At 49.6% G+C, this 13,839-nt stretch overlaps 1 protein-coding gene across 2 annotated transcripts in view; it reads right to left on the bottom strand.

Moving 5' to 3' along the window:
* Nucleotides 1–13,839, bottom strand: part of Tcf7l1 (transcription factor 7 like 1) — a 166,797-nt gene that overhangs the window by 24,389 nt on the left and 128,569 nt on the right. The gene's annotated exons all lie outside the window — the stretch shown is intronic.

Raw genomic sequence — 13,839 nt, 5'->3', positions numbered from 1 at the left:
TACTACCACACCCAGCATCTATTCACACTCAAGGTCTCTCAACCTTGGACCCATCACCCAGCATTTCACCTTCCGCCCTGCGTGATGGCGGGGACGTCTTTCCATACCCATGTGCATACAAATTCATGCGCACACGCTCTTCAGTGGAAAAACCTTTCCTTAGCATTGGTACGGCACAGCTGACAGGAGGGCGTCTAGGGGAAGTGGGGGAGCCTGGGCTCCGAGCACAGCATCCACGGGTATAGATACCACTCAGCCGATGTGGGCTAGGACCCGAGACAAATGACTTAACAATTTGGAGTCTTGTTTTGTCACCTGTGGGGCAAGCTATTATGACTCACTTTGTTAGCAGGAGCAGGACCATGTCAGGGACTGAACACCGTTGTGCACGTGGGAGATGTTTGATAAATGGCAGCGATTATGCTCATAAGCAAACCATTAGTCTTTGCCAGGAGCGAAAGCAAGCACGTTGTCCTAGAGTCAACACTGACGGGGTGCTTCTGGGCACCCGACCAATGGGACAGCGTCTGTGCAGAATTCCTGAGACTAGCTTGAGAACCAGAGTTCTGTGAGGAAGGCGAGGTTCAGCAGGACTCAGAGAGTCTTTGAGTCATCATCGCTCTTGGGTTTCACAGGGGAGGGAGGAACAGCTCGCTAGGACAGGAAAAGAGCTGGGTAGGGCGAACAGGGCAGGGGCCGATATTTCAGAGAGGCACCCGCGAGGCTTGTAGATGTAGCTCAGGCTGGCAGAATGTTTTTCTAGCATACATGAGACTCTGGGTTTGCTTCTCAAAACGTAAACCAACAGTGGTAATGCCTGCCTATAATCCCAGCTCTGGGGAGATGGAGCTAGAAGAACCAGATGTTCAAAGTTATCACCTACTACATAGAAAGTCTGGGGCCAGTCTGGGCGACAAGAGACCTTGTCTCAAAAAATAAACAAATAGGCCAGGGAGATGGCTCAACAGGTAAAGGCATTGAGAAACCCTGAAGCGCGCACGCGCACACACACACACACACACACACACACACACACACACACGCACGCACGCACACACTGGCATTGGGGAGCATGCATCTATAACCCCAGCATTCCTACTTCCTACTATTATATGGGAAGTAGAGACAGAATTGCATGGGAGCTCCTAGGGTCAGCTAGCCTACTAGTATTGGCGCAGCAGCAGAAACAAGAAAGATCCTGACCTAGCAAGTGGAAGGTGAGAACCAATTCCTGAAAGAATAAAAACAAATCAAAACACACCCACTCAAAGAACACAGGTTAGCACACAGCCCTTCTAGTAGCAGGAAGGGGCACCAGCCTAGGCTTTTGGCTGAAGGGACAGACCAAGTGTGTCAAAGCATGAGCCTAGGATTTTTATTATTACGTTAAACTCCACTCCTTACACAGCTCTATGATCAAGAACATATTCTCTCTCTCTCTCTCTCTCTCTCTCTCTCTCTCTCTCTCTCTCTCTCTCTCTCTCTCTGTATGTGTGTGTGGGGGGGGGGGGCGGCGCTGACCTCAGATCAGAGTCTTCCTCAATCCCTCTGCTTTATTCACCGAGGCAAGATGGCTCCAGCGAAGCCAGAGCTGTCCAGTCTAGCTAACTAGCTTGCTCCCGGGAACACTTTTGAGTCCTGGAGTCAAAGGTGAGTCATCATACGCTTACCTGGGATTCACATGGGTGCTAGGGATCCGAACTCTGGTCCTCACGCTTGCATGGCAAGCACTATGTCCAGTGGGATGCCCTCAGACCCCTTCCACTGTACCGGCCTCCAACACACCTGACGGACGTTCCCCCTCCTCTTCTATCTGCCCCCACCCCCAGAGCTTAAATGGAAATATGGACATCGATGTTCTCCTAGGGCAGTGGCTTGAGGAAGCCAGGACTTTTGGGAACCAAACATCTTCCAGAGGCAACAACCTAAATGTTTGACCACTTAAAAAAACGGAACCTCAGTAGCAAACACCTGAGGCTAAAAGGAAATATCTCAGACTCTATCACCCTAACACGAACCACAACAGGGGAGTCTCAGCGCATCGGGTCTATCACGATCTGGTTTCCCACTGAGCTATAAAAACATGCGCACTTGTTGGCTGTCCCAGGGATAGCTTGAAATCCTACTGGGGTGGGCCAAAACAATCTGAACTTTGATTTGGGACAACGTTTGAGGTTGTAAATAACATTGTAGGTGATCTTTTGTTCATTCACACACAGTTGGCTTTAGGACTGGCGAGCAGTATTGTTCCCCTTGGCATTAATGACTGACATAATGGGCTGTGTGACTCTATTGTAGAGGGGCTAGCCTCACACACCAGCAGAGGGGCTAGCCTCACACACCAGCAGAGGGGCTAGCCTCACACACCAGCAGTTCACCAGCCTCAGCAGCCTCCCATCCTCTCTTGACAGGAATGTTTCAAAGTCAGGGTTGAAGAGATATCTCAGCCATTAAGAACATGTGCTGCTCTTGCAGAAAACCCGGGTTTGGATCCAGGCACCAGCAGGGCACCTTACAACTGCCTGTAACTCAGATCTAGGGGACCTGATACCCTCTTCTGTTCTACACAGGCACTGAACGTACATGATGCGTACACACACACACACACGCAAGCAAGGAGGCAAAATGTTCATAAACATGAAAAGAGCCAGGCAGGGGTGGCGCGCGCCTTTAATCCCAGCACTTGGGAGGCAGAGGCAGGCGGATCTCTGTGAGTTCCAGGTCAGCCTGATCTACAGAGCCAGTTCCAGGACAGCCAAGACTACACAGAGAAACCCTGTCTCAAAAATCAAACAAACAAACAAACAAATTAAAAAAAAAAAAGGAAGGAAGGAAGGAAGAAAAGAAATGTTTCAGACTTTTCCAAATGTCTCCCAGGATGGGGGCAGGGGTGGGGCTGCCTGCTGTGGGAATTGCTATTCTAGTGAGCAAGGAATTGACCTGCAGTTACTTTATTTTTTATGAGGGCTCATCTCGCTGACAGAGCGGATGTCAGGTATGTGTATGCTGTCATTACCACACATACATTCCCAGTAAAGAGTTTCACATGACCACACACTCAGAGTACGAGCTCTGACTTTCTGTTGCTTTATCTGTCTAACGAGACATCGTTCTGGGCTGGAAGTGTCTCAGTGTCCCATGCAGGTGCCACAGGCACGTGCCACATGCCCAGCTCACACGCTAATGTTAACTGAGAACGGGAAACTTAGACGGTACCAGTCTTAAGCCTAGGCCTGGGAAAACAGGGGATCATTTTGGAACTATTTTAGTTCTCCTTTTATCAATTTAAAACTTGTGTATGGTGTACATGTGTTGTGTGGAGGGATATGCACGTGCAGAAGCCAAACAGACTCTGTGGCACTACCCTCTTCGCCTGGTTCTCGTGATACTCGGTGTCTTCGATTGCTCTTCCCCTATATATTGAGGTAGGATCTCACAGCAGAACCCGGAGCTTTCTGAATTCCGTCTCTGCCTCCCAAATGCTGAGATTACAGCTGGGCCACTACCCCAGCGTAGCTTTTACATGGACGTCGGGGATTCGAACTCTGGATCTCATGCTGGTGTGTCAAGTGTTTTAACCATTGAGCCATCTCCCTAGCCTACTTTTTAAGATTTTGAAGAGAGTTGTGGGTGGCTGGCAGAATTTGAAGGCTCAGGGAACAGTGGAATGACTTAGAAAGCCTTCAGACTGCAGCACAAGGAGTGGGGTATTAAATGCTTCCCATCCGGGCAACAAAAGGCAAGAGCAGGGGGACTCCGTGCCAGCACTCGGGATACGCAGGCGTCTGCGTGGTTCTGAATGCCTAGATCATGCCCAGTGGAAAGAAACAGCTTTTTAAAAAGTTATTTATTCATTTACTTTTCATTGTAATTGTGTTCTCTGTGCGTTGTGCACATGTGTGTGGGTACCATGAACTGTGGGTGCTGGAAGTGAACTCGGGTCCTCTGCAAGGGCAGTACCCACTCAACACTGAGCCATCTCCCCAGTGCCAAGAAAGCGCTTCTTGGCAGAGTTTCCCATGAGAGGTCACTGCGCATGGGTGGAGCATGTCTGTGGGGATTAAGTGATGTGTAGCTGAGCTTAGGCTCTGTGCACAATGATGGCGTGTGGACAAATTAAAACAGGTTCCGCCAAGCCCTATCTAAGCTCCAGCCAACAAGCTGCCCGAGGCTCAGGCTCACGCCTAGAGCAGCACAGCTGGCAGCTGATGTCTCAGAACCCGGCCCGTCTACCCCCTCTCCTGGGATGGCCATTGGAAAGGCAAAGCTCCGGGACTTCAAGGGATCAATGCAACTGCGGGGCTGAGCGACAAGGCCAGCTATTCTGGAGAGCTGTCTATGACTAAGGACCTCTTCGATATTCATACAGACGCCGCCGCCACCATCCTCAGGTTACAAACACTGCTTTAATATGCTACCATGTTTTGTGACACATAAGAGGGGCTGACAGCGAGGTCCCATTTTCACGGAGTCTTGGAAACTGGGGGGGGACCTAACCTGCTATTCTGGTTTATAGTGAAGTACAGAGAGTCTGTGGTTTAGAATGTTACCTTTTTGTGTTCGGGGCCACCAAGTAGTTTCAGTAGGTAATGGCCCTTGTCACCAAGCCTGACAACTGGAGTTTGATCCCTGGGCTCTCCTTCAAGATGGAAGGCGAGAACTGATTCCTGAAAATTGTCCTCTGACCTCAACACACGTGCCGTGACAATTCCCCCACCCACTGCAACTCTCGCTAAATAAATAAATGCAATAAAAATCTTTTTGTTTACTTTTATGTGTGCATGCGTGAACGGGTGTGGTGCATACACGTGTGTGTGGGCGCACACCCATGCACAGAGGCAGAGGAGGAGGTCAGATATCCTGCTCGATCCTTGAGCGAGACAGGGTTGCTTACTACACTGCAGCTCGACAGGCAACCAGCAACCCCCAGAGATCCCACTGTTTCTGCTCACCACAGCGCTGAGGTCACAGAGGCACGTGTGCTCACACCCAACTTAAAACTTTAAAAAATTCACTTATTTATCAGCACTCAGGAGGCAGAGGCAGGTGGATGAGTGTGAGTTCCAGGCCAGCCTGGTCTACAGATCGAGTTCTGAGAAAGCCAAGGCTACACAGTCTCATAAAACAAAAACAAAACAAAATTATTTATTTATCATCAGTGTGTGTGTGTGTGTATGCGTGCCACATGTGAGGCAAGAGGTCACCTTTGGGGAATTGGTTCCCTTCTTCCACCTTTATGTAGCTTCTGGGGATCAAACAGGTCCTCGGCTTTTGAGTGCCTTTCCGGCTGAGCCACCTCCCCAGCCTCCAGGTGTTGTTGTTAACATGACTGCTGGAGATTTGAACTCACGTCCCCATGACTGTGCAGCAAGCACTCTTAACCTCTGGAGCCATCTCCCCAGCCCTGGCCTTATCTTCCCCTCGTTAGGGAAGAGTGATTCTAGTCCTATTTCCACATTGTTCTCACTGGAACGGACATTGAATGCACTCAGCAGCCACCAAACACGGTTACGTGGTTTCTGATTTGACTCATCTGTGAGATGCATCCACAGAGACTGATTTTCCTACCTGGAGCACTCTTGCATTCCTGGGGTGGGGTGGGGGGACGGGACCCTAAGAGGCTAGCAGGGTTTGTTCCTTCTTGTACTTTTCTGTGGAATGCTGACCAGAGTGACACATTCCTAAGCAAAGGCGGACAAGTCATTTTCTTTTGGGTGACATTTCTAACAAGTGCTGGTCTGGATGTTACTTTGATTTAGAGGGGTGCCTTGCCTCTTTTCCTTAATGTTCTGTTGCCTCTTTCTGCTTCTCCACTCCTTCCCAGAGTTCTCCCTGGGCTAAGCGTTTGGCCAGGTGGGCTGTTTCCGCTCGACTCGGGCCTGGGGAAGGGTCCCTCTGAAGGATGTTCCCTAGAGGCTAGAGCCCGCTTTCCTGCAGCGGGGCGGAGACCTGTCCTACACAATCCCCACACTGCTCCGGGACCCTGCAGCAGATTAATTGCAGCTGTGCCCTGGAATTTCCCCAACACACAAATCTTCATGATGTAAAACAGCTGGGAGGAAATCCCAGCATGCCCTGGACAGAGGCAGAGCTGCCAATGAGCTATAGAGATTAACCCTCAGGCTCCCAGAAAGTAGTGAGGGCCCCTGCGCCAGGCAGGCCCACCCTGCCTCACTCCGCTCTGTGAGTCCAGGACTCGCTGGTAAGCCCACAGTCTCTGCACCAGAGAAAAATCAAGGCTTCTTGTCACAGAATGCAGCCAGGGGAGAACACTCTGTGTGGGGAGCAAGGAAAACACTCATCTCCCGAACTCCAGCTCCTGGAAGCCCTCCACTTTCTCCTGCAGAGGAGAGGACACAGGCAGAGGACAGAGTCGTTCCCAGCTTCCCAATGAGGAAACAAGCCTTGTCTGCCTCTCTGGTCCCCACTGGTGAACAAGGACTCCTTCGACCTTAAGCTAGGGCTCTCTTGAATAAAGTCCAAGGGTTCCTAAAGCTGCCTGAAAGGATGCCACAGACGCTGTCACCAGGAGACAAGACGGGGGAAACAAACACTCCCCTCCTCAAATGGCTTCACGCTCAGTGAAACATCTCAAAACACAGGGTCTCCGGGCTGGAGAGATGGCTCAGCGGTTAAGAGCATTGCCTGCTCTTCCAAAGGTCCTGAGTTCAATTCCCAGCAACCACATGGTGGCTCACAACCATCTGTAATGAGATCTGGTGCCCTCTTCTGGCCTGCAGACATACAGACAGAATATTGTATACATAATAAATAAATAAATAAAAAAAAAACACAGGGTCTCAGGCGGCCAGTGATGGCTCAGGCAGTTAATCTCAGCACTGGCAGGCAGAGGCAGGTGGATCTCTGTGAGTTCAAGGCCAGCCTGGTCTAGAAGAGCTAGTTCCAGGACAGGCTCCAGAGCTACAGAGAAACCTGGTCTTGAAACAAACAAACAAAAAACCCGAAAAAGTCAAAACACAAGTTTGTCTCCAACTCACAGTAACTCAGCGTTCTCAGTCTCCTGAGTACTGGTGTTGGTATTATAGGTATACTCTACCACACCCAGCCCCACTCCCCCGCTGAGGTCACATGTACGTATGTGCATGTGTGTGTGTGTGCGTGAGAGAGAGAGAGAGAGAATGTGTTCAGGGGCTTTGGATGCTGTTCTTCAGGAGTAGACCATCTTAGCTTTTGAGACTTGGGTTCTTGCTAAGGCGTGGAGCTGGCCCACTGGGCGAGCATTCTGACCCATGAACCCCAGAGACACACTTGCTGCCTCCCCAGTGACTCTAAGCTAAGCCTCGTGGGAGCTGAAGTCTGGTCCTTATGCTTGCATGGTAAACAGTCCTCAGAGAGCCACCTCCCAGCCCTTCCTCTCCCTTTTAAAGGCAGCTGGCCACAGAAAGTTGTGCAACAAGTGGACAATGTGGAGCAATGGCCAATTTCTCCACAGTGGATGAGCTCACTGCCCCTCACTGCACCTGTACCACCTACGAAACACCAACCAGCCAGCCTGTCCTTTGCTGAGACCCTACACTGGTTGTAGTCAGTGGTCCAGGGAGAAAATCAACAAGGTAAGCAACCCTCACTGCCTGGCACCCCCAGCTATCTGTAACTTCTGGCTGGACCTGAGTATCCTACTTTGTTCTTCTAGTTCCCAGTACACATCTCTTACCCGGGAGAAAGTAGCTTTGAGCAAATCCTAGACCCAAGGCTACCTCACAACTCAGCTGCCCCCACTGGCCCAGCTGTGCTTGGAGTGTCCCTAGATTTCCCATGGTGGGGTGGGTACTGTTTGTATACTTTGTCCTCTGGGCCCCTCATGGCTTATGCCTGTTCAGTTATGTGTCTCATGTCTGCAAAGGAGGGAATTATCTGGGCTCACAGTTGCAGGGGTGTTTCAGTTCATCACGGGTGGCAGAGTTCTGGGCAGCAGGTGGTACAGCTCCTAACATATCCCGGAAGCAGGAAGCAGGGTACTGACTGGAACCAGAGGTGGACACACCCTTCAAGGCCACCCTAGGTGATATACCTCTACCAGGTAGGTACCACATTGCAAAGGTTCCTCGCCAAACAGCACGACCAGCTGGAGCCCAAGCATTCAAATGCATGAGTCTGTGGGAAGACATTTCCTTTAGAGCCATGACAGCAAATAAAGTCCTGAAATCCTAACCCGCTTTGTCCTGACAATTGTGCTGAGCCATCTGTCAACCCAACAGCCTGGATGGCCAGTATACCCTTTAGAGATATTTCACTTTTTTCCTGGGAGTAGGGGGTGGGACAAACAGTGTTTCACTATGTTCTCCAAGGGCGGCATTAAAGTGTGCTCCACCACTGTTCCATTTAGTCGTGAGCAGTTGGTTGCTACTACTGAGTGACTCGTATAGTACTGCTAGGATTTGGAGAGACAGCATGGAGTCTTTGTTGCTCAACCCTGCTGATTCCTAGAAGTCAGTTTAAGACTCTTCATTTATGCAGGGGTGATGGCCCACACCTCTGCTCCCAGCACTCGGAGGGCTGAAGCAGTGGGATAACCATGAGTTTCAGTCGCCTGCCCCCACACGCACGGCATCTGGGAGAATGGCCCTTCATCTCCCACACATAGATTGTTCTATGCTGGGCAGATGCCTCGGTGGTTAAAAGCACTTGGCCGCTTTTGCGGAGGACCTGAGGTCAGTTCCTAGCACCCACCTGGTGGCTCACAGCCACAGCTCACAGAAGGAACAGTGACAAATCTGTCCTCTGAGCACTGGATCTGGGCAGTTCCAGGATGCTATGTCCTCTCATGCTATGTCCTCTGAGCACTGGACCTGGGCAGTTCCAGGATGCTATGTCCTCTCATGGGTGCCCTCACACATACACTCACACACACATTCTCAAACAAACAGAATAAGTAAATATTTTAAAGAGGAAAATACACCAACTCTGATCAGTCTCAGTAGCAGGAAGTCAAAAATACCTCCCCAAGTGGGAAAAGTATTTAATTTTCAGAAACCACTGAAGAAGGGTAATGAAAAAAAGAAAAATCAAACATCACATTTTAACTCTTACATCTCTTATTTTTTTTTATAGAGTGGCGTCAAGCATTTGCGTAAATGTACCAGACGGCACTAGATCCCAACACAGCCTCTTCAGTCCACCTCAGTGCAGAAGGTCACGGTCCTTCCAGAGGCTGGTGGATAGACGTGTCCTCTGAAATAAATTCAGTTTTAAGTCCATAGGGATCTATGTATAATAAGCTACTTCTGGAGTTAATACAATAGATAATTTTCTGTGGAGTTATTTTTTAATCATACTCTAGGGCTGGAGAGATGGCTCAGCAGGAAGAACTTCCAGCCCTTCCAGGGGATCTGAGTTCCGATGTCAGCACCCGATCACCTGGAACTCCAACTCCAGGGCACCGATCCTTCTTCAGGCTTCCAGAACACACCCATGCACCCACGCCCGCAGAGAGAGAGATTCACACATAAATAAAAAGTCTTAAAAAAAAAACCCCAGACCTTTTCTTAACGCTTTAAACTAACAAAATAACTTTTATTTCTGTCCCTCTTTGATTCATCCCAAGGTTTAGTCAACAAATATTTTTGAAGCTGTGGAGGCAGAGGTGCTCCACAAACATTCCATGGCGGATGCGGTGAATGTCCCGCAGAAGTGGGACAGTGAGGTTCAGCTTTCTTGTAAACCATGCTCTGCCACCTTGTAGCAAGTGATCTGCAGGTACTCGTGTCTCCTGTTCCAGAGGATCTGGGGCTGTCTCCTACCAGAACATGAGCTAAGGTCTGACGCAGAGAGCAGGCTCTCTAGGAGAGATGCAGAGAGAACAGCAGAGGCCCAGGACCCATTTAACCTCTCTGGACTCGGTCGCCTCACCTAGAGACCAGGGCTGTTTTACTCTATCAATCTAAAGACAAGACCTGAACAAGACGGCCGACTAGAGGAGGAAAAAGAAATGCAAAAGAAAGGCAGTTGTTGGTCTGAAAACAAAGGCATGCCAAGGTGTTCTGTAAGTCAGGAGTCCAGCTGAACACCACCTACGAGCTCATCTGGGGGAACCTCAGGTCTCAGGATGTGTTCTGGAGACCAACCGCTCTGCTGGTGGAGCAATCACTCCAGTGTGGAGGCCACGGTGGAGAGGACCAAGTGACCACTGGGCATTTAAGAAATGTAGGGAGTGGTTGGGTGAGATGGTTCAGCAGGTACAAGTATCTCCATGGTAGAGGGATAGAAATGATGCCCAAAGTTGTCCTTTGACCTCCATGTGACCCTCTGCAGTAAATAAATTATATATATATATATATATATAATTTATATTATTTATAGAGAGAGGGGGGGTCACTATTTTCCCTTAGCTACTGAGGAGCTGAAGCAGGTCGGGTGAGCCTAGGAGTTTAAGTTCAGCCTGTGACACAGCAAGATCCTGTTGGAATGGGAAAGAAACTATGCAATGGGGAGCTTGCACTTTGCCCAGAGATGGGGACGAGTCAGCAGAGTTTGGGGACTCAAACAGCTCTAGTGTTTTGTGGGGGAGAGGTCCTACTCAGCGGTGCATCAGGAAACCCTTACTGCTGCTTCCTAAGCAGAAACTGAAGTCCAACACCAAAGCCTGTTGTGTAGCATCTGTGGTATCTGCGGTGTGAACGTTCCCACCACAGTTGGTTTCGAGAGACCATAGTGAGTCACTGCAGGCAGTGGGAAGAGATGCTAATCGTTGGCCTGGTACCAAATGGCTGGCCACACACCACTGCTGGTAGGCAGGGGTGGAGGGGGCTCTTTGGCCTGTCCTGACTTGGAGAATTATTGACTCCATTCATAGATGGCTAGAAAGCTGTACATGTGGTGCCTAGTTGATTGGGCCTGAGGTTGTCATGGAGACCAGAACACATGGCCAGGTACATCTTTCTTCAGCAGCACGCTCCTTTCAGAAGCAGTGACAACTCTGTCCTCTGAGCACTGGACATGGGCAGAACTAGAGGCTGCTCGTATAGATCCTCTTCCTCTCTTCTCTCTGCTTCCTCCTCCCTGTCTCCCTCCTTTCTCTTCCTCCATTTTCCTCTTTTCTCCTGTACCGTTTTCCTTTCTTCACTCTCTATTCCTCCCTCATTTCCAACTCCTCTCCTTTCCCTCACGCCCTCCTTTTCTCTTGCCCTCCATCCTCCCCTCACATACCCCACAGCCCAAGCACTTCCCCAGCACTCCAGGTGAGCTTCTCTCTCCCACCACTGTGCAGACCCAAGGCCTCTCAGGCCTCTGCTCACCAGGCAGCTCTGGGGAGACACACCTCCTTCCGGAAGTTCTGTGTTCCTCCCCACCCCCTCCCAGCAGCTTGCAGGTTCTGAATGCCTTCTGCTTGACTTACTGACCCAACTAAACGTCCTGGACAAAGTGCTCAGGAGAAAAGTCAGCTAACAAAGGCTGGATGGTCACTCACTAAAATGTCACCACTGAGATTTTTAGCATTTCAGGCGATTTGTTTGGCTTTTGTTCTTTGCTTCAGTTACTTTTTCTTTCTTAAACAAGGTCCATGTATTTAGCAGCAGGAAACAAAGTTGCTAAAAAGTAATCTTCAATTTCAGCCCCCCATCTACTCAATCAGAACCCTCAAAGTCTACTTCAGCATCTTTTACTGCTTCCCGCTGGTAGTAGACACTTCCAGGATTCTAGACGCTTCTGAAAGTGTGCCTGGCACTAGGCTATTCTCCCTATATGCGGAGAACCTTAGAGTGGCAACCTGTTTTTTCTTTGTTTGTTTTAATTATGTGCATGCATGTGAGACTGTGAGTCTGTGTGTGGGTATGTGTCCATACGTGCAGGTACCTGCAAGGACCAGAAGAGGACACCGCACCTCTGATGCTGGAGTTGCCGGGTGTGGTTGCTAGGAACTAAACTAGGGCCCCCCCTGCACACGCAGTGCATTCTCTTAACCCCGGGGCCATCTCTCCAGTCTCTTTTTTGAAATTTATTTCTTCAAATTTGCTATTAGCTGAAGATTGTCTTAAACCCCTGACCCTCTTGCCTCCATCTCCCAGGGATTACAGACATGTGCAGTCAGACCTGGCTTATGCGGTGCTGGGGATTGACCCCAGGGCTGTGTGGGTGCTAGGCAAGAACTCTACCCACTGAGCTACATGTCTAGCTTAAGCAACTTGGTTTGAAAAAGAGCAGGTAGAAGGTCTGAATCTTGCTTGTCTCTACTGAGGAAGAGGTGGGGAAAGCTGGGAAGGTCCCAAATGCTCTCTCCAGCGCCACTCTTCTGCCACCAGCCCATGTCTGCCGGTCCACCTTTCACGCTCCTTTAGAAGCACCCACACAGCTAAACAAATGGGCCTGGCCATGGGTCGGGAGTAAAAACCACTAGTCACGAAAGCCTGGCCACTTGAGTTTGATCCAGGAAGCTCAGGAGAAAGTCAGAGGTGATGGTGGATATCTGTAACCTCGTTGCTAAGTGTGGGACAGCAGGGGGATACAGGGCCTTGTCCGATTATAGATTACCTTAAAGGTGCAAGGACCTTACTTTGCTTTCTAGAAATGTCAGCCTAACCCTGCAATCTTCGAACATTGACCATGGGGCACACACAGGGTACTCCTTTCCAGGACCATGTAAGACATTGCTAATAGATGACCGAATAATTCCCAGTCCTGGCTGATGAGAGCTCAGAGTGCTCAGTGTAGCATACCAGGTGGCTTTCTAACAGTGGGTGACAGTCACTGTGAGGAGCTGTGACACTTATGTTCCCTGATTTAGAACTGATGGTAGATAACAGATATTCTGTCTGGAAAGAAGCAGGAGCAAGAGCCAGCCCCCGCGAACCTTTTCCTCGTGGCTGGCACAATCAAAAACATTCTTGGAAGGGAGCAAGGGTTCACAGAAAAGGCCACTGAGAAGCAAGAAACAGCCCTAACTTGCAGAGCCCGGGGACCAAAAGCAGGTCTGGGAATTCTGAAGTTTATGGATTTTCCCTGGTGGGAGGAGGAGCTGGAAAACATCCCAGGTATTGAGGAGAAAGGAAGCAGGGTCTGTGTAAAGTCAATAGGGAACAGGAAGTGGCTATCTGGGGCCAGTAAAACACACAGCACAAAAGAACAGCCAGGCAGCAGACGGCTGGCTCCCAGCAAACAGAGCTCCTAGGGCCCATCCGAGTCGCCTCCGCGCCATGCCGACTGTAAAGCCTGCCCAAAGTCAGCGGCCCTTGGTGTCCAGAGCACCCCTCCATAGGTGAGCAGTCCTAGCAGAGGTCTCTGATCGACAGGTGAGAAAAACCCGTGACTTCCCCTACACAGTGCCTTGACCCCTGAGAAAGGTGCCCAAAGCACAGCTTCCTGCACAGGAAATGAGGATGGCCAGAAGGCTAAGAAATGACCGTTGATGGTGACCAGGCTGTACGTCAGACTCCACGTACATTATATCACAACCTACGCCATCATTGCCTTCTCATTCCATGAAATGTACACTCATCTCAGTGAGTCCCCAGAGGGTTTATGTGAATGAACTCAAAGTGTCCAGCATGCTCAAAGATCTGGGTTTGATCCCCAGTACTGTAATTAGCAAACAAAATATAATTACTAAATTATATATAATTACTAAGTATATATGTGCATATTTTCTAAAATTTTAATTTTCCAGATACTGTCACTTATAAATTCCATTATATATATAGATACACACACATCACATATCTATGATGCGTGTATACACACATATATGACTTTTTTATTTATTATGTATACAATATTCCAATATTCCATCTGCGTGTATGCCTGCAGGCCAGAAGAGGGCACCAGACCTCATTACAGATGGTTGTGAGCCACCATGTGGTTGCTGGGAATTGAACTCAGGACCTT

Source organism: Microtus pennsylvanicus, chromosome 8 (genome assembly GCF_037038515.1).
Source record: "Microtus pennsylvanicus isolate mMicPen1 chromosome 8, mMicPen1.hap1, whole genome shotgun sequence".
Classification (NCBI taxonomy): Eukaryota; Metazoa; Chordata; class Mammalia; order Rodentia; family Cricetidae; genus Microtus; species Microtus pennsylvanicus.
This window is presented reverse-complemented; position numbering and strand designations above follow the sequence as displayed.